We start from the raw sequence: 21557 nt of genomic DNA on the forward strand, positions 1-21557 counted from the left end.
CCACTGTGGGGGTAGTACACTGGAATTTCTGGCCCGTCAGTGGGATAAAACGCTGGCCCTGTCGACTTGTATCTGAATTTGAGGAACTAGGTCTGACACCGTGGACTGTCGGTGGATAAGCAATAACATGTCTTCTGATACCGTGGACTGTCAGTGGATAAACAATAACATGTCTTCTGGCCATGCCGATGATTCTGAAGTGTATTTGAACTCTGAACACCATATGGCTTTGACCATAGCATTTGAATTCTGAAAACCTTTCACTTTGAACATAACTTAGACATTGAATTCCTTATTGCACTTTAATTCAGAACCATATTTGACATGTACACATATTTACCTTGTGCCTATTATTCAGCTGTGAACTCAGTCTTCCACTTTGACTCTAATATCCGAACCATATTGAACCTTGGCTTGCTTAGATTGTACTTAAAGTAGTATTTTATTATGTACTGAGCTTTTCAGCTGACTGTGGTTAATTGATATTTTTCACGTCTTGGCCCTCGTGAGGTTATCGAGGAACATGACTCTTAGCTGGGATTTGGATTTTGGCTCAGATACTAATTTAGTTTATTTGTTTTCAGTTCATTAGGAAGTGAGTATTTGGCATAAGATGTAAAGGCCTTATTATATTAATTGTTCTGAATCTTGGGGAGAGATGAGATTTGATTTGACTCTGATGAGTCCGCTTAGATTGAATTTGTCATACATTTTTAATTATGAATGCCAGGTTATTTCTGTTATCTGCTTTGTAGCCTTGTACATTTGTGGGACTTGTCTTGCAGGTGTACGGCGCTGTCATGTCCTACGCCCACGGTGGGGTTTGGGCATGACAGAAAAGTGGTATAAAAGCTTAGGCTTTAGGTCCTACGAAGAATTATTTGAACAAAGGACTTTGATTGTGAGAACTGGGAATTTAGATAAGGAGCATTTAGGAAGCGCTTGATAGGTTTATGTGTTTCGGGGACGCCTGATAACACATAAATTAGTCGCGTGATCAGGGCCCAATTATAAATTCAAATGCACCAGGGATGCTTGGGAAGCATGCGAGTTTGTGATTGGGTAACAACCATGAGAAATATATGATGGATAGATATTGGCTACAAATGGGAATGTTTGTATTACTATATGAATACGATATATGTATGTAGCTATGCTTTAGACAGTTTTCTGATTAAGTGTTTTATAATAAGATGTGCCCTATTATAATTGGAAATAGAGAAATGCTAGCAAACCTTATCTTGCTTAAATTGTCTGACTTCGATATGATTTTAGGTATGGACTGGTTGTCTACCCATCATGCTTTAGTAAATTGTAATAAGAAGGTAGTGAATTTTGAAATTATGGGAGAAGAGAAGTTTTGTTTTGAAGGGAGTAGAGCTCACTCGACTCCTATAGTTTTGTCTGCTATGCAAGCTTGTCAGTTTTTTAGACAAGGTTGCAAAAATTTCTTTACCTCAGTAGTTGAGGTTAATGATAATGATATGAAGATTGAGAACATCCCTATAGTTAGGGAGTTTGCAGATGTGTTTCCTGAAGACCTTCCAGTACTACCTCCGAATAGAGAAGTTGAATTTACTGTTGATTTAGCTTCTGGAACGGTGCCTATCTCTAAGGCCCTGCATCGTATGGCACCTTTGAAAATAGAAGAATTGAAAAGTCAGTTAGAAGAACTCTTAGAGAAGGGTTTTGTGCGACCCAATGTTTCACCTTGGGGAGCACCAGCTTTGTTTGTTAAGAAAAAAGATGGAAGTATGAGGTTATGTATAGATTACAAAGAATTGAACAGGGTTACTATAAAGAATAAATATCTGCTTCTGCGGATAGATGATTTGTTTGATCAATTGCAAGGGGCATGAGTTTTCTTAGATCGACTTTCGATCGGGTTACCATCAGCTTAGGATTGAGTCAGAAGATGTTCCGAAAATGGCATTCTGAACTCGGTATGGCCATTATGAGTTTCTTGTTATGCCATTTGGTTTAACTAATGACCCGGCAGCTTTTATGGACCTGATGAATCGGATATTCATACCACTATTAGACCAGTTCTTGGTTGTGTTCATTAACGACATTCTGATATATTTTAGAAGTCAGTCTGACCACGAGCATCATTTGAGAGTTATCTTAGAAACCTTAAGAAAAGAGAAGCTATATAGAAAACGGAAGAAATGTGAATTCTGGCTCGACTCAATCTCCTTTTTGGGTCATGTGGTCTCTAAAGACGGTGTATTTGTAGACCCAAAGCAAATTGAGGCAGTAACATTATGGAATAGACCGAATAATGTTCCGGAGATTCGTAGTTTTCTGGGTTTGGCAGGATACTACCATCGTTTTGTTCAGGACTTTTCACGTTTGGCTGCCCCTTTGACCCGTTTGACACAGAAAGGGACAGAATTTGTTTGGTCTGAAGATTGTGAAAAGAGCTTTCAGGAATTGAAACAGAGGCTAGTTTCTGCTCCCATCCTAACTTTGCCTTTTAGCGGAATGGGATTTGTGATTTATAGTGATGCCTCGAAGAAAGGCTTAGGATGTGTGTTGATGCAGAATGGCAAAGTGATTGCGTATGCTTCACGCCAGTTGAAACCTTATGAAGAGAACTATCCGACTCATGATCTGGAATTGGCAGCCGTTGTGTTTGCTCTGAAAATCTGGAGATATTATCTGTATGTGGAACCGTGTGAAATCTTCACTGATCATAAGAGTCTGAAGTATATCTTTACTCAGAAAGAATTGAACGTGAGACAGAGGCGTTGGCTAGAATTGTTAAAGGACTACGACTTAATCATAAGCTATCACCCTGGAAAGGCTAACGTGGTAGCTGATGCTCTAAGTCGGAAGTCGTCTGTGAATTTGGCAACTTTGATCACTTCTCAGAAGTATATTTTAGAAGACCTCCGACGATCAGAAATAGAAATTCGTGGTCCAAACTTTGGGATACTGATGGCAGCACTCTAAGTATGGCCCATATTACAAGAAAGAATCAAAATAGCTCAGGAATCTGACCCAGAACTTTGTAAAATCAGAAATAAGCTAAAAGAAGGATCTGAATCTGAATTCCGAATTCACAATTACGGTACCCTGATGTTTGTTAACCACATTTGTGTTTCGAGTGACTGTTCTGAAGAATGAAATTCTGAAAGAAGCGCACAGTTCGCGTTATTCTGTACACCCTGGAGGTACTAAAATGTATAAGGATTTAAAAGGGAATTTCTGGTGGAAAAACATGAACAGAGAAATAGCTCAGTATGTATCACAGTGCCTCACTTGTCAAGTGATTAAGGCAGAACATCAGAGACAACCCGGAACACTGCAACCACTTCCTATCCCAGAATGGAAGTGGGAGGAGATTACGATGGACTTTGTGTTGGCTTTACCTCGTACTCCCTCAGTCAAGGATTCTGCATGGGTAATTGTGGATAGATTGACAAAGACAGCTCATTTCATACCCATTAGAACTGGCTTGACACCTGAAAAGTTAGCCAGATTGTATGTTGATTTGATAGTTAAGTATCATGGTTTGCCTAAAATCATTGTATCTGATAGGGACACCTGCTTTGTATCTCAGTTTTGGAACAGTTTGCATTCAGCAATGGGATCTTCTCTTAAGTTCAGTACAACTTACCATCCTCAAACAAATGGACAATCTGAAAGAACTATTCAAATTTTAGAAGATATGATCAGGGCTTGTGTTATGGATTTGAAAGGATCTTGGGATGACCACCTTCCTTTGATAGAATTCACCTACAATAGTAGTTATCAGGCCAGTATTAAGATGGCACCTTTTGAGGCCCTTTATGGGAGGAGATGTAGATCACCCATATGCTGGGATGACGTGGGTGAAAGAAAACTCTTAGGCCCGGATTTAGTTCAGCAAGCTGTGGACAAAATCCAATTGATTATAGAGCATCTTCGTGCGGCACAAAGCCGACATAAGAGCTATGTAGATGTCAGATGAAGAGAATTAGAATTTCAGATCGGAGATAAGGTGCTTTTGAAAGTATCACCCACCAAGGGAGTGATGCAGTTTGGGGTTAGAGGAAAACTCAGCCCAAGATTTGTGGGACCATATGAAATATTAGAAAAGATTGGAAAAGTGGCTATCGATTGGCTTTACCTCCGTCATTGTCTGGAGAGCACAATGTGTTTCAAGTGTATTTGTTATGAAAGTACATATCGGATCCGAAACATGCGAATGAATTAGAACCTCTGAATCAGAGAGAAGATTTGTCATTTGAAGAACAACATGTCCGTATTGTGGATCATAAGGATCAGGTTCTCCGGCGAAGGACTATTCCGTATGTGAACGTTCAGTGGCGGAATCACTCAGAACGTGAAGCCACCTGGGCGCTGGGGGAGAAAATGAGATCGAAATATCCATCTTTGTTTGAGATTTCAGGTAAGTGATAAGTAAATTTTGAGGACGAAATTTTTGTAAGGTGGGTAGAATGTAAATACCCAAAATACCCCCCTTCAATTTTTGTCCCCCCCTGAATAAAAAGGGGCATTTTTGTCCGTTGGTATTTGACTCAGATTAGGGATTCTAATAAAGCCTATAAATAGATTAACTATGGCTAAGCAAGCCCTAAACGGTTGTGCAGCACTAGAAAGAGAAATTGGAGATGGAGAAGGAGAAGAAGAAAGGTGAGGAGATCGCGATTTCGAAGTCGAAGCCACGAACCAGGGTAAGATCTATGAACTAATAACGATATGAATATATAGGAACCCTAAAACAAGGGTTGAAAAGAGAAAAGAAATAAGAACTTTCATTAATATGAATTAGAAATAAGAATCTTTAGGTTGATCTTGAGTTTTCTTGGATCCGAAATTGATTTACGATTCCAATGAAATCAAAACCGATTAATAAGAATCCGAATTTAGAAATTTGTGTTTTGGAGATTCGAATAAGAATCTTTATCTATTTTTCTTAAATCGTGTGTTCGAATTCGGAGCATGAAGTCGAGTTTGATGGATTCCACTCGTCATTACGAATCCATTGGATCTGACCTCGCGCAATTTGAACCCCAAACGAAGGAGTTATGGCCGATTTAGTGACAAAAAAGGTGAAAATCGCGTTTTGGGGAAAACTGGGTACGCGCATGGGGCGGACGTCCGTATGTACTAAGTTTGGCAACAGATGGATTCCCGGACCCCGGACTTTCGGCGCGACAATTTTTCCCTTGTAGTTCAAAACTTTGGAAATTCATAACTTATTCGTTCCTTATCCGTTTTCGATGCTCTTGTACTCTACGGATATGCCAGAAATGAGTACTTTCTGTTAAAAATAGATTCAAAAAGTTTTGGAGACTTTTAAATGAAGAAAATTTTAAAAATACTAAAAGAACCCTAGGATGGTTTACCGATTCGTTTATGATGGGACACCAAATGGTGTCTTATGTCAGTATGAGGACATATATGTTCGATAGGAGAAAAATTAATAATGAAACTCATGGAGAATATTCATATTCTTAATTGCAGGAAACTAAAGTGATTAAGAAAAAGGAAAAGTTTTCGTCATTGAGGAACATAGTAACGTACTACTTTGGGTATTTGTAAACCCTCCTCTTTGAATCACTTTTGACTCCGAAAACCTGTATTGATTCCATGAATATCTGAATTTTCTGCAAGTCAAGCAAGCCATTTACCTACTTACTACTGTTTTAGAACCTTGGAAATAATTGCTCTGAAATACTGTTATTAACCTCTGCTTTGAACTCTGAACCTATGAACTGTCTGTTTGAAGTTGGAACTTAGAACTATCTGAATATGAACCTTTGAACCCTTTTGAGCACTTCTGTGGAGGCTTGGGTCTTTCTGAACTCTGGACCCACCGTGGGGGTAGTACATTGGAATTTCTGGCCCGTCATTGGATAAAACGCTGGCCCTGTCGACTTGTATCTGAAATTGAGGAACTAGTTCTGACTGTCTGTGGATAAGCAATAACATGTCTTCTGATATCGTGGACTGTCGGTGGATAAACATTAACATGTCTTCTGGCCATGCCGATGATTCTGAAGTGTATTTGAACTCTGAACACCATATGGCTTTGACCATAGCATTTGACTTCTGAAAACCTTTGACTTTGATTAGAACTTAGACATTAAATTGCTTATTGTACTTTTATTCAGAACCATATTTGACATGCACACATATTTACCTTGTTCCTATTATTCAGTTGTGAACTCAGTCTTCCGCTTTGACTCTAATATCCGAACCATATTGAACCTTGGCTTGCTTAGACTGTACTTAAAGTAGTATTTTATTATGTACTGAGGTTTTCAGCTGACTGTGGTTATTTGATATTTTTCAGGTCTTGGCCCTCGTGAGGTTATCGAGGAACATGACGCTTAGCTGGGATTTGGATTTTGGCTCAGATACTAATTTAGTTTATTTGTTTTCAGTTCATTAGGAAGTGAGTATTTGGCATAAGATGTAAAGACCTTATTATATAAATTATTCTGAATCTTTGGGAGAGATGAGATTTGATTTGACTCTGATGGGTCCGCTTAGATTGAATTTGATATACATTTTTAATTATGAATGCTAGGTTATTTCTTTTATCTGCTTTGTAGCCTTGTACATTTGTGGGACTTGTCTTGCAGGTGTACAGTGCTGTCATGTCCAACGCCCAGGGTGGGCTTTGGGGCGTGATAGAAAAGTGGTATCAAAGCTTAGGCTTTGGGTCCTAGGAAGAATTATTTGAACAACGGACTTTGATTGTGAGAATTGAGAATTTAGATAAGGAGCATTTAGGAAGCGCTTGATAGGTTTATGTGTTTCGGGGACGCTTGATAACAGATAAAGCAGTCACGCAATGAGGGCCCAATTATAAATTCAAATGTACCGGGGACGCTTGGGAAGTATGCGAGTTTGTAATTGGGTAACAATCATGAGAAATATATGATGGATAGATATTGTCTCCAAATGGGAATGTTTTGTATTACTATATGAATACGATATACGTTTGTAGCTATGCTTTAGACAGTTTTCTGATTAAGTATTTTATTGGATTTAGGAATATGGCTAACATAATCGGTAAGATGTTCCCTATTAGAATTGGAAATAGAGAAATCTTGCTTAAATTGTCTCACTTCGATGTGATTTTGGGTACGGACTGGTTGTCTACCCATCATGCTTTAGTAAATTGCAATAAGAATGTAGTGAATTTTGAAATTTTGGGAGAAGAGAAGTTTTGTTTTGAGGGGAGTGGAGCTCACACGACTCCTATAGTTTTGTCTACTATGCAAGCTTGTCTGTTTCTTAGACAAGGTTGAAAAGTTTTCTTGGCCTCAGTAGTTGAGGTTAATGATAATGATATGAAGATTGAGAACATCCCTATAGTTAGGGAGTTTGCAGATTTGTTTCCTGAAGACCTTCCAGGTCTACCTCCGAATAGAGAAGTTGAATTTACTGTTGATTTAGCTCCTGGAACGACGCCTAGCTCTAAGGCCCCGTATCGTATGGCACCTTTGGAAATGAAAGAATTAAAAAGTCAGTTAGAAGAACTCTTAGAGAAGGGTTTTGTACGACCCAGTGTTTCACCTTGGGGAGCACCAGTTTTGTTTGTTAAGAAATGTGGGACTCGATCCCGCGAGAGGGGCGGCGCGGCCCGCCTCCCTCTCTCTTGGTCTCTCGTACCCACGCCGTTGGCGTGTGCTTTTTATTAGTGATATAAATTTTCTTTCCCGTGAACTTGGGATCACTAAAGCAATCCGAATTTCACGCAAAAGAGAATGACAGGGTCGCCATCTAGATGAGAGATCTAGGGCCCATAAGTGACCAGAAATATAGATTTGTTACCTGATTACGAGAATGGAAGGTATGGGGAGTTTCTACCACATGCACCATTCTTGCCCGATAATCCAGTCTTCAATTTCAAAAGTTAACTCTCTTGAATTTATTTTAAATGGCTAATTTAACTCTATATTAAAGTGCGAACTATGTGACATGCATCCTAAAATCTAATTTCAATGTAATCCCTAATGTGTATCTTGATTTTCTTAATTTGTTTGGATTCAATCTAAGTGAATGTTCTCCTAAAATTCTAATTCGAGGGAAATCCTATGTGATTTAATTAATTTTAATTAAAAAAAACTAACATACAAAACCCCACCATTTGTGGTGGGCCGACTCGTGCTCGGTATGCCATTCAAAGCATCCAAAGTTGCCTACGTATCCAAGCCTAAATGAAATCAGAGTTGATCGTAGTTCGGTTCGTAAACTAAGCTATATGCCTAAAATCTAGGACACCAATCTAAATTGGAATAACTGTTTCAACAGTTTAAGGGAATTCATTTAATTTAAGTTGGGTGGATTTTATTATCTTAGGACTTCATCTAAGATGCTATATGGTCCTATCTAAGTGCAAGACGTTCCCTAAACTAATGCAGGTGAACCTACATCCTAGGTTAACTAGGCTTGTCCTATAGGAAAATGGGTTAACTAGTGTAGCTAGACGTATGACTCGATTGCTAATAATAGGAATCGGTCGTGATGAGGCTGAACTCCTAACTCTAGGACACCCTAAAACCTAAAACACAACGTGACGTAAGTGTTCCTAAGGTTTCTGTTTTGGACAGTAGACCTCGGAGCCAATAACATACTATTAAGTTACATGCTCAAATTATCAAGGATTGATCACAATTAGTATGCGATTATGAATGCGATCTTGGCGGTTAAACTATCATAACATTGCAAATTTACAAAAGAAATCAATGGTCCTAAGGTTTCTGTTTTGATAGTTTAAAGATTAAATACCTGATGTAGCATTAGAATTCTTCAAAAAAAATTATAACAATTTGAATTTATTTCAATTTTCTTAAGGATTTTAAAAAATTTCAGTTCAGATTACAGAATTACACATAAACTTGTAGTAAATCTAATCTAAATAAGTTGAAATTGTTACAGTAGCTTTCTCTTGACTAGAGAAGACTACTGTAAAATTTTCATGGATTTTAACTGTGCCTTGCTATCAAATTTCCAATGTTGAAGATATCTGTCTAGATTATAAATTTAGACATAAACATATAACAAATTTAATCAAAAAAATCTGAAAGTTTTATAGTAGGTTTATATTGACCAAATAAGATTACTGTAAAATTTTCATAGATTTTAAAGATGATTTACTATAAATATTTTATTTTAAAGATATCTGTCCAGATTATTAAATTACACAGAAACACATAGTAAAAATAGTCCGAATCAATCAAAACTTTGTGAGAACATGTCATTCTAGAATTAAATCTCAATTAAATATTTCCACAATTGTTTATTGCAATTTACTATTTTTTCCAGATTTAATATGACATGCTTGATTTGGAATAAAAATCATAAGATATATCTAACAGCAACCAAAAATCTTGAAATATTCACTGGAGATCAGATCTTGTTTTGGTTACTTCTCATCCAAAGTTTACTTCTGGAAACCCTATATACTTTTCAAAAATTGGTTTTTTTGAAAAATGCCCTAGAATTTAACAATTTTTTAAACCCCTTAATTTAAATCCAAAATTCTTCAAAAAATTTGTGCTATTTCAAAACGTTAAAAGTCTGTTATGTTTAAATTTTTATTGATTTTTGATCTATTTTGACATATTTTTAAGTTCTATCTTTGAAATTTTACTCCATTAAGGGTAGAGTTCAAAAGGTCAAATAGTGGTCAATACGAAGTCAAAATTTCTTGAAATTCCAAGTTTCTATACACTTTAATACACAAAAGACTCAGAAATTGAAAAATTCAAAAAATTGCAAAGGCTTATTAGAATTGCTTTGTAAAATGGATTTAAACCTTTTTAAGTTCAAAAATCAACTTTTAATATTAAAAAATAGATTTTCCAAGAAAAATTTCACATTATGAAATAACCTAAACCTGATCTTATGTTCTCAAAATTTCGCATGCAAACACTTTCATCTTCTTAACTTTTCAAAGAAAATTATAGATTCACTCCTAGCATGCTTCTAATTTAAGCTAGCTCTCCTTGTCTCTAGGGTATGTAATCCTTGGATATACGCTTTGACTTACCATTTTAATCGTAAAGAAAATCACAAAGAATAATAATATAGACTCCAATATGTTGAATATGTTGAATATATGAAAGCACTTGTGTAGAACCAAGTTGTAGAGATGAACACCAAAGCACACAAAAAAGTGGAATAAATTCCAAGAGGGAGGAGAGAGAGGGACGAATTTCGCAGCCTCCTAAGGTTGCTTTTTCAAAAGAAAGAATTGCCTTTGGAAGGTTTGATTTTATAGATAAAAGACCTAGGTTGACTGATTTTAGAAATTTCCATTGTGAGCTCTCTCTTTGGGCTTGTTTCCAATTTGTGATTTGACTTTCTCATTCTTTGATTTTCATATTGAACTTATTTCTAAACCTTGTTTCTTGCAAGCTAAGCAATGCTAAATTACATAATGGAGATTGATGAACACATTTGTGTGTGAATGGTAGTGATAGGAAACATGCATATTTTGTCATTTTAAGCGGTATTACTAAAGTATTTGCTTGTTTTTGGTGTTTCAGGATATTTCTGAATTTCCATGGAAAATGGAACTAGTGTGAGGATTTTATTGGATAAGGGCCATTCAAATTGTGACTCCACAATTGTACAGTTCAGATCGTTATATGGAGTTGATTTAGAGGCACAACCTAATTGCATTCCAGCCCAACAAATGAATGATTCGGGTGGGTGCAACCAATTTATGATGTGACCCACAGAATGGACAGCTTGTATTCCCAAAACATTGAAGCATAGAGGAATGACATTTGTGGCTTATTCATTGAATGGTTCAGATCGTCCTATAGGGGTGCAATCAATTGACGGTTTGGATGATCCTATAGGAATGATTTGGGATTATAACATATTTACATCTTGATCAATGAATTAGATGGCCCGGATCGATTTGTGGGAATTGATTAGAAGAGACATCATTTATACTGTGGCCCAATCTAACGGATGGTTAAGATTAGTCCATGAAAATGATTTAGGGTCTATGACCAATCCACAATTTCACCCATCAATGGTACGGTTTGAATTAATCCATGGAAATAATTTAAAGCACAATCAATTTATGGAAACGATTTAGAGGGTGTGGTTAATTATCATTATGTCCTAAAACAATGAGCGGATTAGATCAATCAAATGGACAATTAGGATAGTCCTTGGGGTTGATTTTTTGGGCCCATGAGTACTTCACATTTTGGCCCATTTAATGGACGATTTGGATCATTCCAATATGTGGTTTGGTTGCTATTAGGGGATGTAAAGGTGGGTTCCACAATAGAGATCACTTTTATAGAAAGAAACCACCAATTTTGGAGTTACACTAAAAGGGCATTTATGGAAATTGCATGTAAGAGAGCAAGAACCGACCATCACCTTTTGGCATCTTGCCACCAAAAAAATTGTCCAATAAACATGCATACCCATTCTTGCTCCCACGTGTTGGATTTGAAGAAAATAGCATTTTCTATTTGCAAACATATGCATGCACATGTGGGGCCCACTTTAGTTGGACAAGTCTCATCTCATAGATAAAAGATCAATGGCTAACTAAGAAGTTTGTTTTGGGTTAATTTTCAAAGGGAATCTGTGTTGGAGTTGGACTCATAAAAGCAAAGTTTATAAAAGGATTTTTGGAAAGTCCCTACCCAAAGATCGTTCAGCCCTTTGGAAATCGGTCCCACTATCTCTCATTGTTTTGGCGATTCTGTGTCTTACCCAATTTGGAATGCCCATAATTATTCTTAGAATTTGAGAAAGACACTAGCCAACGCCCTATAAAGAGAAATATTTTCTATGTAAAGAGCAATTTTAGGGATGAAATATTTCTGGAATATTGACTTTTATCATCATTGAAATTTCAGCAATTTTTGCTATATGAAACGGCAAGTTTCTATCATCTATTCTACAAAGAACACAAGATATATAAAAATTGATGATTTGGCTACTGTTGGAGGGGGGGAGTTTCTTAGAAAGTGGCTTGCTTGGGATTTTCTCTCCTATAGTTAGAAATCAGCCCATTCTGATCACTTCCTTATTTTTAGAAAGCAGCTTTTGTGGAAAACTTTGGGATTCTAAAAATTTAGATACTTGCAATGACACCTACTTCATATCCCCTCAAAAATTGGCAAGACTATATCTCTTTCTAAAAGTTATTAACGTATACCCTCCCCTTGCTACGATTTTTTTTTTTGGCAACACTTTCTTTTCTCAGGATTTTGGGGATTATATTTTCGGTACTCTCTACTCTCTCCTCTCTCTCCATTCTCTCTACTTCTCTACCACTCTCAAGCTCTCTCTCTCTCTCTTAGGTTTTCTTATTCTCTCTTGCTCTTTTTCATGCTCTTTTTCTTTTCTACTCTCAACCAAGGATCAATCATCCACCGTTCAATCAAAGGTGACACTAAAGCGTGAAGAGGAGGATTTGGCCAAAGTTGGAGGAGAAAAAGACTAAGTTCTATTTAATTTTTGTTATTTATTTTAAGTTCAATTTGATGTAATTTTGTTTCAATTCAAGTTAGTGAAGAAGTAATTTGCTTTTGTTTCATTTCCTTTCAAGTTGTATATGGCAATTCTTCTCCTATCTATCTCTTTTATTTTTGTTTTTCTTCACTTCTTCATGAATAACTAAATCCTAATTACTTAGGGTTTAGTTGAAGCCATGGGGAAGGAGAAATATTTATAATTAAATCAATCTACTCAATTCAAAAATTATGTAGGATTTTGTGTTTGGAAAATCCCAATCATTCATGCCATTGGCTTTTCCCTTTCGTATGAATGATTGTTAATTAACAAATATAAAGTTCTATATAATCAATGTAAATTGGAGAGTGGATTTGATTAATTACTTATAAGGAATGACATCCTTTTGATCTTATTCTTTATTGACTAGTTAATCGAATTTTCAACCCAATTCAAAAGTTGTTTTAATTAATCAATCTATTCCAAACCCATGGTGGATTCTAACCCTAAGTAATCTTTTATATTGAATTAAGGTGTTTACACTATTCCAAATTACTTTTGCAATTTTCCAATTAACTTAGGCCCTTAGAATTTTGGTTTTCTAATTAAATTAGATAAGTAGTTAAAAAAGATCATTAGAACCTTGGTACACTTTGCCTAAATTAGGATTTTAAATCAAAAAGATCTTAGTTAAATTTGATTCTTAGATTGATTAAAATATACGCTTATATATAGTGTTGGCTCCGAGGTCAAGTCCACGGAAATCCTGAGTCCATTTCAGGCAACATTATATCATAGCTAATATTCTAATCGGTACAAGAATAGGATTGACAATTAGATTTCTCTTCCCTGAGTTCGACCCGTATTTACACGATCCGTGCACTTGCGGTTATTTAATAAATCAATCAGAGATCCTTCAAGATCAATCTAGAAGCCTTCTCACATAAGAAATAACATATATATGAAAGATTCCCATCCAAAAAAAGACTGTCTAATGTTCGACCTATTTAGGGGCAGAATCAAGAGAAATCGTAAACTAGAAAGTTGTAGATCTTTTCAAGACGTTCGAAACACGTATAATTGCAAATGTTTTTTACTAGAAGGTAAAAAGTTATGGCTATTTTACAAACCTGACTACACTAGCCCTTTCTAATTATAACTCTTCCTTCTTTTGATTCTTTTTTTTTTTTCAAAACACTTCAAATATGTCATCCATGTTGGGCAGCCAACTAAGTGGGCCACCCATGTGGGGGGCGCCAACTTATGTGGCTGACCCACATGAGTGGGTCCACTTGGGCCCCTTCCTATGTGGGCTTTGCCCAATGGGCCTTCTCACATGGGTTTTGGGTTTTTTCATAAAAAATTAATAAAATTCTTTTAAATTCAATATTTTATATATGGACCGTACCCATTTGACATTTATGGTGCACCCCTAACGCGTGATCGAACCATCTTTTTTTTGAGAAAACAACTTTTCGGACCAAAATGCCTCTATTTGACCATTACACATCCAAATGCGACCAAAATACCCTCAAATTAGTTCACCCCTAAAGGGGAAAGTTAAAAATGGAAAGTCTTTGTGGTCAAACTTCAAAAATAGAAACTTTTAAAGTTGAGTCCTTTTGGTGAGCAATATCAAATAGGATCATTTGGTATCCCCTGAAAATATCCAAAATGCTCTTGACAAATAAAATTTCTAAGTCGAGTAAAACCCTTGAGAAATACTAAATTTAGCAGGTTTTCCAAAATTCATGAAATCATCTAAGATTCCTCAGATACATCCTAGAGGTCAAATGAAACACATTGGAAAAGACTAAATTACCCCTGAGGTGCAAAATTTGGTGAAACTAGGGAAAATCCAAAGAAATTTCAAAAATAGTAGGTTTCCTAAAATTCACGAAATTACTCGAGATTTCTCAGATACGGTCCAGGGATTAAATGAATCACACAGGAAAAGACTAAAATACTCCTAAAGTGCAAGAATAAGAGAAACTCTGAGAAATCTAAATTTAGCAGGTCTCCCAAAACTTATGAAATTACTCATGATTCCTCAGCCATACCCTCAAGATGATTTTGGATATATTGAAAATGATCAAAATATCCATAAGACGGTGAAAATGTGGAAGCCCTTTGAGTTTATAAAAATAGCAGGTTTTCTCACTTGATTGGAAACTTGAATTCTCATCTTCCGGAGATTAATAGAACCCCCTAGAGACCTTTAGGATTGCGAATCGACTTCAAAACACCTAAAATAAGATGAAATTTACCCTAAAATGCAAAAATGCTTGCCCTAATGTTAAATACTAACTGAGGATTTCACTGACCAATCAAACCTTTCGCTTTTTTAAAGTGTAGAAAAATGAGGGTGTCTACAAGAAAAAAGATAGAAGTATGAGGTTATGTATAGATTACAAAGAATTGAACAAGGTTACCATAAAGAATAAATATCCGCTTCCGCGGATAGATGATTTGTTTGATCAATTGCAAGGGGCTGGTGTGTTTTTCAAGATCGACTTTCGATCGGGTTACCATCAGTTTAGAATTAAGTCAGAAGATGTTCCGAAAATGGCATTCCGAACTCGGTATGGCCATTATGAGTTTCTTGTTATGCCATTTGGTTTAACCAATGCCTCGACAGCTTTTACGGACCTGATGAACCGGATATTCAGACCACTATTAGACCAGTTCGTGGATGTGTTCATTCAAGACATTCTGATATCTTTTAGAAGTTAGTCTGACCACGAGCATCATTTGAGAGTTGTCTTAGAAACCTTAAGAAAAGAGAAGCTATATGGAAAACGGAAGAAATGTGAATTCTGGCTTGACTCAATCTCCTTTTTGGGTCATGTGATCTCTAAAGATGGTGTATCTGTAGACCCAAAGCAAATTGAGGCACTAACATTATACTACCGTCGTTTTGTTCAGGACTTTTCACGTTGGGCTGCTGTAGACACCCCATTTTGTTTTGTTTTAATCAACAAATAAATTAGTGTGTTAAATCCATGTGAGAACCCCCACTATCATTGATTTATATGTTTTAGGTCATTAATATCTTGATCTGACTTTACGGATCATCAATCGGGACAAAATAAGCTAGGGTCACTTCATAGCCCGGACCCTGATTCCATTCCGAGACCCGATTTCCGTAAATCGTTAGATCAATGGCAGATCATGACCTGGGTCTAACCATCCAAAACCACCTAACCTCTCCTCTCATCCTAACCATTCAAACCTCACCTAACCTCACCTAACCTCTCCTCCCATCATAACCATCCAAACCTCACCTAACCTCACCTAACCTCACCTAACATCACCTAACCTCACCTAACCTTACCTAACCTCACCTAACCTCACCTAACCTCCTATCCCATTCTCCTATAAATACCCTCTCATCTCACCAAAGAAAAGAAGGAAAAAAAAGAAAAGAGGAGAGAACCCCTCTCTTAGAAAATTCAAGCCCTCTCTCTAGACCAAATCCCTCTTCTCCATAAGTTTGCATGGAATATCGTCTACAAAAAGGTATGTCTTTTGGAATTTTATTTTCTTTTCTATATTTGTAGGATTGAGTGTTGTTTTGCGTATATTTTGGTTGATGTCATGTTTAATTTTGTACTAGTTTGGCCTTGGTCATGTTCTCACTTATGCTAAATATGATTAATGTGTTAGGGTCATTAGAACCTATTTGCAATGGGATGTTGAAATCATTGGCTTGTTAGGGAATTTAGATTTCTTTTGGGAAAACAATTCATTAAAAATTTTGAACATTTACAAGAAAGAAAACTTGAATTTTACATGAATTATCAAAACCCATTTAATTTGGCTTACAAAACCTCCATCTTTCAATTGATAACAACAGCCCCCACTCCAATTTGATAACAACAGCCCCCACTCAATCTCAAGAACCCAATATCCATACCCCACCTTGCCAAGTAGATAAAAACAACCCCTTTTTCAAACATCCCATTTGAATCTAATCTCAGGCCCATTCAAGCCATTTTTCATATTCACCGTCTTTTAATCACTAAAAAAATAAGAACTATCAAAAGAAAACATGGGGGTGCCAATATCATTCCCGTCATAGTGCTAGCTGTTAGACTTTAAACAGATTTTTCGACCTCTAAACAACAGAATCGTGGGAAATGGTTAACTACAAAGTCGTAGATATTTTCGTGCCGTTTCCAACGAGTATTCGTGCTAGATCAGACAGCGAGCGGTTAAAAAGTTAAGTCCAAAATGGTTGCGGCACACCTTTAGGCATTTCCAGTTTAATGTTGCTGTCCTTTTGTTTGCAACACAAATTCGAACCTCTAAATCACAGATTTACAAACAATGGAGAACTACAAAGTTGTAGCCCTATAAAAGATCTTTCCAACGCATGTTTGTACGTTGAATTTGGCCAAGCGGTTAAAGAGTTACGACAGTTTTAGTGGGCTGCATTTGTCAGATCTTTTAATGGTCAATGGTTTGTCGAATTTGTGCAATTGTCAAAACTTGGTTGTGTTAACGTCATTTTCCAAACCAAAATCGAAAGACATTAATCTAAAGTACATCCAACCTAAAATTAACAAAACTAAAATTCACCCATTTAAAATCCACTGATAAAAATCCGTTAAAAGCCATTAACCAAAAGACCACTAAAAATTTCAAATGAAACTAAAACCTTCTAAATAAACAACTTTAAAAGCTACCAAACACACTAAATACCTTCAGATAATAAAAGCTTCAAGAAAACTCTAAAAGTTTCCACAAACCCAAAAGAATTCGAGATTCCCAAGAGCCGGTGGATTCAAAATTCCTTTAGGAACCCTTAGAGCCCAATTTAGGAACACTGGTGTCGTGTCGTGTCGTGTCCTAAGTTTTAGGGAGTCTTAGGTTTTAGGGAGTCCTAGAGTCAGGAGTCCAGCCTCATCACGGACGTTTGCTATGTATAGCAACCGTGCCATAGGTTTAGTTACACTAGTCACCCGATCTTTTCCATAGGACAAGCCTAGTAAACTAGGATGTAGGCTAACCTGCATTAGTCTAAGGGACAACTTGCATTTAGATAAGAATCATATAGCATCTTCGATGAAATCCTAAGATAATAAAATCTTCAACTTGAATTAAATAACTTCTCCTAAAACTGTTGAAACAGTCAATCCCGTCTAGGTCGGTGTCTTAGTTGAGTTAGGCATATGTAACTTAGCTTAGGTGCACCGAACTACGTCGACTCTGATCCCAGTGAGGCTTGGGTACGTAGGCAGCTTGGATGTCTGATGGCATACCACCCGCGAGTCGGCACCACAAACAAATTGTGGTGTTTTGTATATTAATATTCTTGTAAATGCTTAATCAAATCACTTAGGACTTTCCATTGAAATTAGAATTCTAGGATGCATGTCACTTAGTTCGCACATAAACATAGAGTTGAATGAGCCATTTAAAATAAATTTAAAAGAGTTAGCTTTTGGAATCGAAGACCGATTATCGGGCAGGAATGGTGCATGTGGTGGATAACTCCCCATACCTTCCATTCTCGTAACCAGGTAGCGAGTCTAGATTTCTGGTTAATTATGGGTCCTAGATCCCACATCTAGGTGGCGACTCTGTCAGTCTCTTTCGTGTGGAATTCGGATTGCCTTAGTGATCCCAAGTTCACATGAAAGACGAATTCAAATCAATAATTAAATGCACACGCCAATCGCGTGGTTACGAGAGACCAAGAGAGAGAGCGCGGCGGCTCGCGCCCACACCCCTCTCGCAGGATCTGTGTCCCACAGTTTGGCGACTCTGCTGGGGACCACCTAACTTCATTAAAATTCCAAAAGATAATTCATTTGAATTTAATTTAACTGGCTCATAAGAACTCTATCTCTTGTATACTTGTCAGATTAGTTTGTCTTGTTTTATTCTCTCATCACATTTTACTCGAACTTAATTTAACAAAACCTGAAGGCATCATAGATTGCGCGAACTTATTGCACACACTTACATCACTTGCATCTAAACCCTTGCATCTCACGTGCACACACGTCCTATTTTAGGAACCCGGAGTGTTATCTAGCATGGTTGACTGGGATTTCATCACCTGGTGCCTCTGTGCTAGAGAAGCATTCCACCCTTAGCCTGGTACCTTTATGGTACGTAAACGGATCTCTTGTTCACGTACTGATACGCCGGACACTGGTACAGTATATCGAGCAGGGATTCGCGCTAAGGGAACTCTTGGCCTTACCCCTAGATTAACCCACACATGCATGTAGTATACGAACACATGTGCATCACGTGTGTGAGCCTAGTTTAGGATATCCTACCCATTGGTGTCTAGATTAGGCCGTGGTCCATCTTCCAATGGTCACGATCGGTCCTTATATACACGAACAAAGTCATGAGTCGAGATTCTCTCTCCACTCCGATAGATTAGGATTAAGGTTGATGCCTTCAGGTAACACTGATAAAATGTGAAAAAAAAAATTCCCTTTGAGTTAGGATATAAATCCCATCATTTCCAAAGATCTCATAGGATTAGTCATTCATGATCTATCCGTTGAAAGCAATCTTATGCTATCTCATCTAATCTTTTGATCGTGCGTCTTTCGTTCTTCTGTCATACGATTCGATCGTATCTTCATGCCATCCCCTAACTGGCAGATGCAGAATCTCACAATCTTTCGATTATGCGTTCTCATGATCTGATCATGCCTGGTCCAGATAATCCAATCTTGCTTGTACCCCTGGTCTGTTCCTCCTCTAGGGGCTACCTTTTTCAAGATTATTTTGCTAAGTCCTTCAGAGTTCACTCTCAGAATCCTTGAGCTAGGGGCATTTCCCTATGCGAATCAGTCATCATTGTCCAAAATTGAAAGTATCAGCCATGATGATGTTCAGAACGAACCAGCCTTCGCCGAGCCTTCAACGCCAAACAGTTGCAGCAGTTAAAGTTTTAGTCACTTACTATTTTATGTTGAGTCAGTCATCATGGTCAGTATAATTGTTGAGTCCGGTCTTACAGTTAAAGGTCAATGCCTAGTCCAGGCAAGTTATCTTCTGTTTCCCTTTCTTATTTAGAGTTGTGAATCCTGAGCATGTTCAGGATAGGTCGTCTGATGTAATAGCTTTTCTTTAAATAAAATTTCGGTCAGTTCCAAAAAGTTCACTTGTGTCTGTTCTTAAGTGTGCTTCTGATCTTAAAATAAGACTCCCTCTTCAAATGAGGACAAAATTGACGAAACTCCACTTGAGTCACAGCAATTACTTGAACGAGAGGAGGAGCGCCAATCCCAACCTTTCAAAGATGAAATTGAAATGATAAACACTGGCACTGAAACTTTGATTCAGTGAATGCCGATTGAAAATACATTACCCTCTAAAGAGTGTGAAGAATTGATAAAATTATTTCAAGAATAAGAAGATTGTCTAGAAAAGCTACAACCGATACCAGGGGCAAGACATAGATAGAAGGTTCAAGAAAGAATGAAGTGAATATCATATGCTATGCAAGGGGCATAGAGTGGAAATAACTTTCATATTTCCAATCAATGACCTTGGTTCTCAAATTCATAACATGAAGCCAACAAATTCAAGATAAGAAGTTCAAGAACAAGTATTGAAAAGTGGTCATCAGATATCAAGAGTACGAATCCATAGATGGAGGATGTCAAAGAACAAGTTTCGCTCTATGAAAGTCAAAAGCACGTATTAGAATCTTGAAAGAAGAAGATCCATTATCTCTTACCTGGAAATGCCGTCAAACTCCGCGAAAAAAAAAAAAACAAAAGAGAAAAAAAAATAATCAGTACCAGAGGGACTCTAGTAACCTAGATCGATTCCCAATCTGAACATCGAAAGGCCTCCTTTGGCCGATTAAATCCCAAAATCAAAACCCAATGTCAAAAGAATACCGATTTGCAAACCCTTCGAGCCTAAATCAAATTTTCTTGAAAACCCATCAAACTTGGGGCATTCCCCCGAACTACGCGAGACCTGATCCCTATACTGGGGTACGTAGGCAACTCGGTTGAACCGAGTTCGGTCGATTCAAAAAGGAAAAGAAATTCAATCCTTTCAAAAAAAAAAGAGAGGGACAAGTTCCAAAAGAAGAGAAGTTAATTGTTCCAGAAAGAAAAGAAAAAAGGAAAAAAAAATCAAACAATTTATCTTCAAACTAGGGGCATTCGCCCTGAACTACACACGACCTGATTCCTACCTTGGGATATGTAGGCGACCTGTTCACAGGTTCGGTCGAAATCTTTGTTGAGCCTTAAGCCATTCTTTGAAAAGCCCTATCCTACCTATAAAAGTCCTTCTGGTGTTCAGAACTAATGAGCTAGGTCCTGAGATACAATAAAAAAATGAAATGATGATGAATAAGAAAAATAACGGAGTTTGAAGATCTGCTAGACTGAAAACCTGAAAGGGCGGTCTAGGCAAAATTTAAGATCATTCCCCTGCTAAGTTGAAAACCCGAAAGGGCGGCTTAGGCAAAAGCTAAGGGGATAGCCTGCTGGATCGAAAACCTAGAAAGGTGGTTCAGGCAAAAGTTAAGGCTAGCGCGGTCCGCCAAGTTAAAAACCCTGAAGAGGTGACTTGGTCACGGTAAGAGAATCAGTATAAGAAGGCAACAGCCGGTATCAAGACTGAAGATCAACTGAAGTTCAAGCAAATTCAAGTGATATCCTCAAAACTGGGGGCATTGAAGCTAAGCAATCTTAGGGGTCGTAATTAAATTCTTGAGGCATTACTGTTTCGAGGAAGAAGTCCGGTGTTTACCAATTGAAAAACTATTCCTTGAAAGGATAGACTTACCAAACAAAACATTAACTAAGTCAGAAGCATCACTATGTTTGTCAGTATAGTCAGTCAATCTTTATTATTCTAAGTTCACTCCTTCAGGGCTGCTCAATCCTTTGAGTAGTGCCTTTCATCTAAGTTTTCTCTTTAGAAAGAGTTAATTGTCGTTCCTATGTCCAAATGATGTAACTGTCTTGGTGAAGGAGGCCAGGCCTAGGCAGCTCCCTGCAATTATACCTGAAAGAGCTCGAGAATTTAGTCAAACAACTTCATTTCAAAGAAGATCAGCTCAGAAAAATTCAGAAGTAGAAACATCAGAAAGCCCAGCT

The 21557-nt window shown here is 37.3% G+C and overlaps 1 long non-coding RNA gene across 2 annotated transcripts; it reads left to right on the plus strand.

The window, feature by feature from the left end:
• The first annotated feature begins 15869 nt into the window (after positions 1–15869).
• LOC143884317 (uncharacterized) lies at positions 15870–19589 on the plus strand. 2 transcript variants are annotated; one of them, XR_013252817.1, is made up of 2 exons: positions 15870–15978; positions 19090–19589. It is a non-coding gene; the product is annotated as an uncharacterized LOC143884317 (long non-coding RNA). The 2 variants fall into 2 exon arrangements; XR_013252818.1 differs by having other exon boundaries at positions 15872–15978; positions 19150–19589.
• Positions 19590–21557: the final 1968 nt, after the last annotated feature.

The sequence above is a fragment of the Tasmannia lanceolata genome, unplaced genomic scaffold (genome assembly GCF_043159265.1).
Source record: "Tasmannia lanceolata isolate RefF3 unplaced genomic scaffold, GAP_Taslan_0.1 ptg000002l, whole genome shotgun sequence".
Taxonomy (NCBI): Eukaryota; Viridiplantae; Streptophyta; class Magnoliopsida; order Canellales; family Winteraceae; genus Tasmannia; species Tasmannia lanceolata.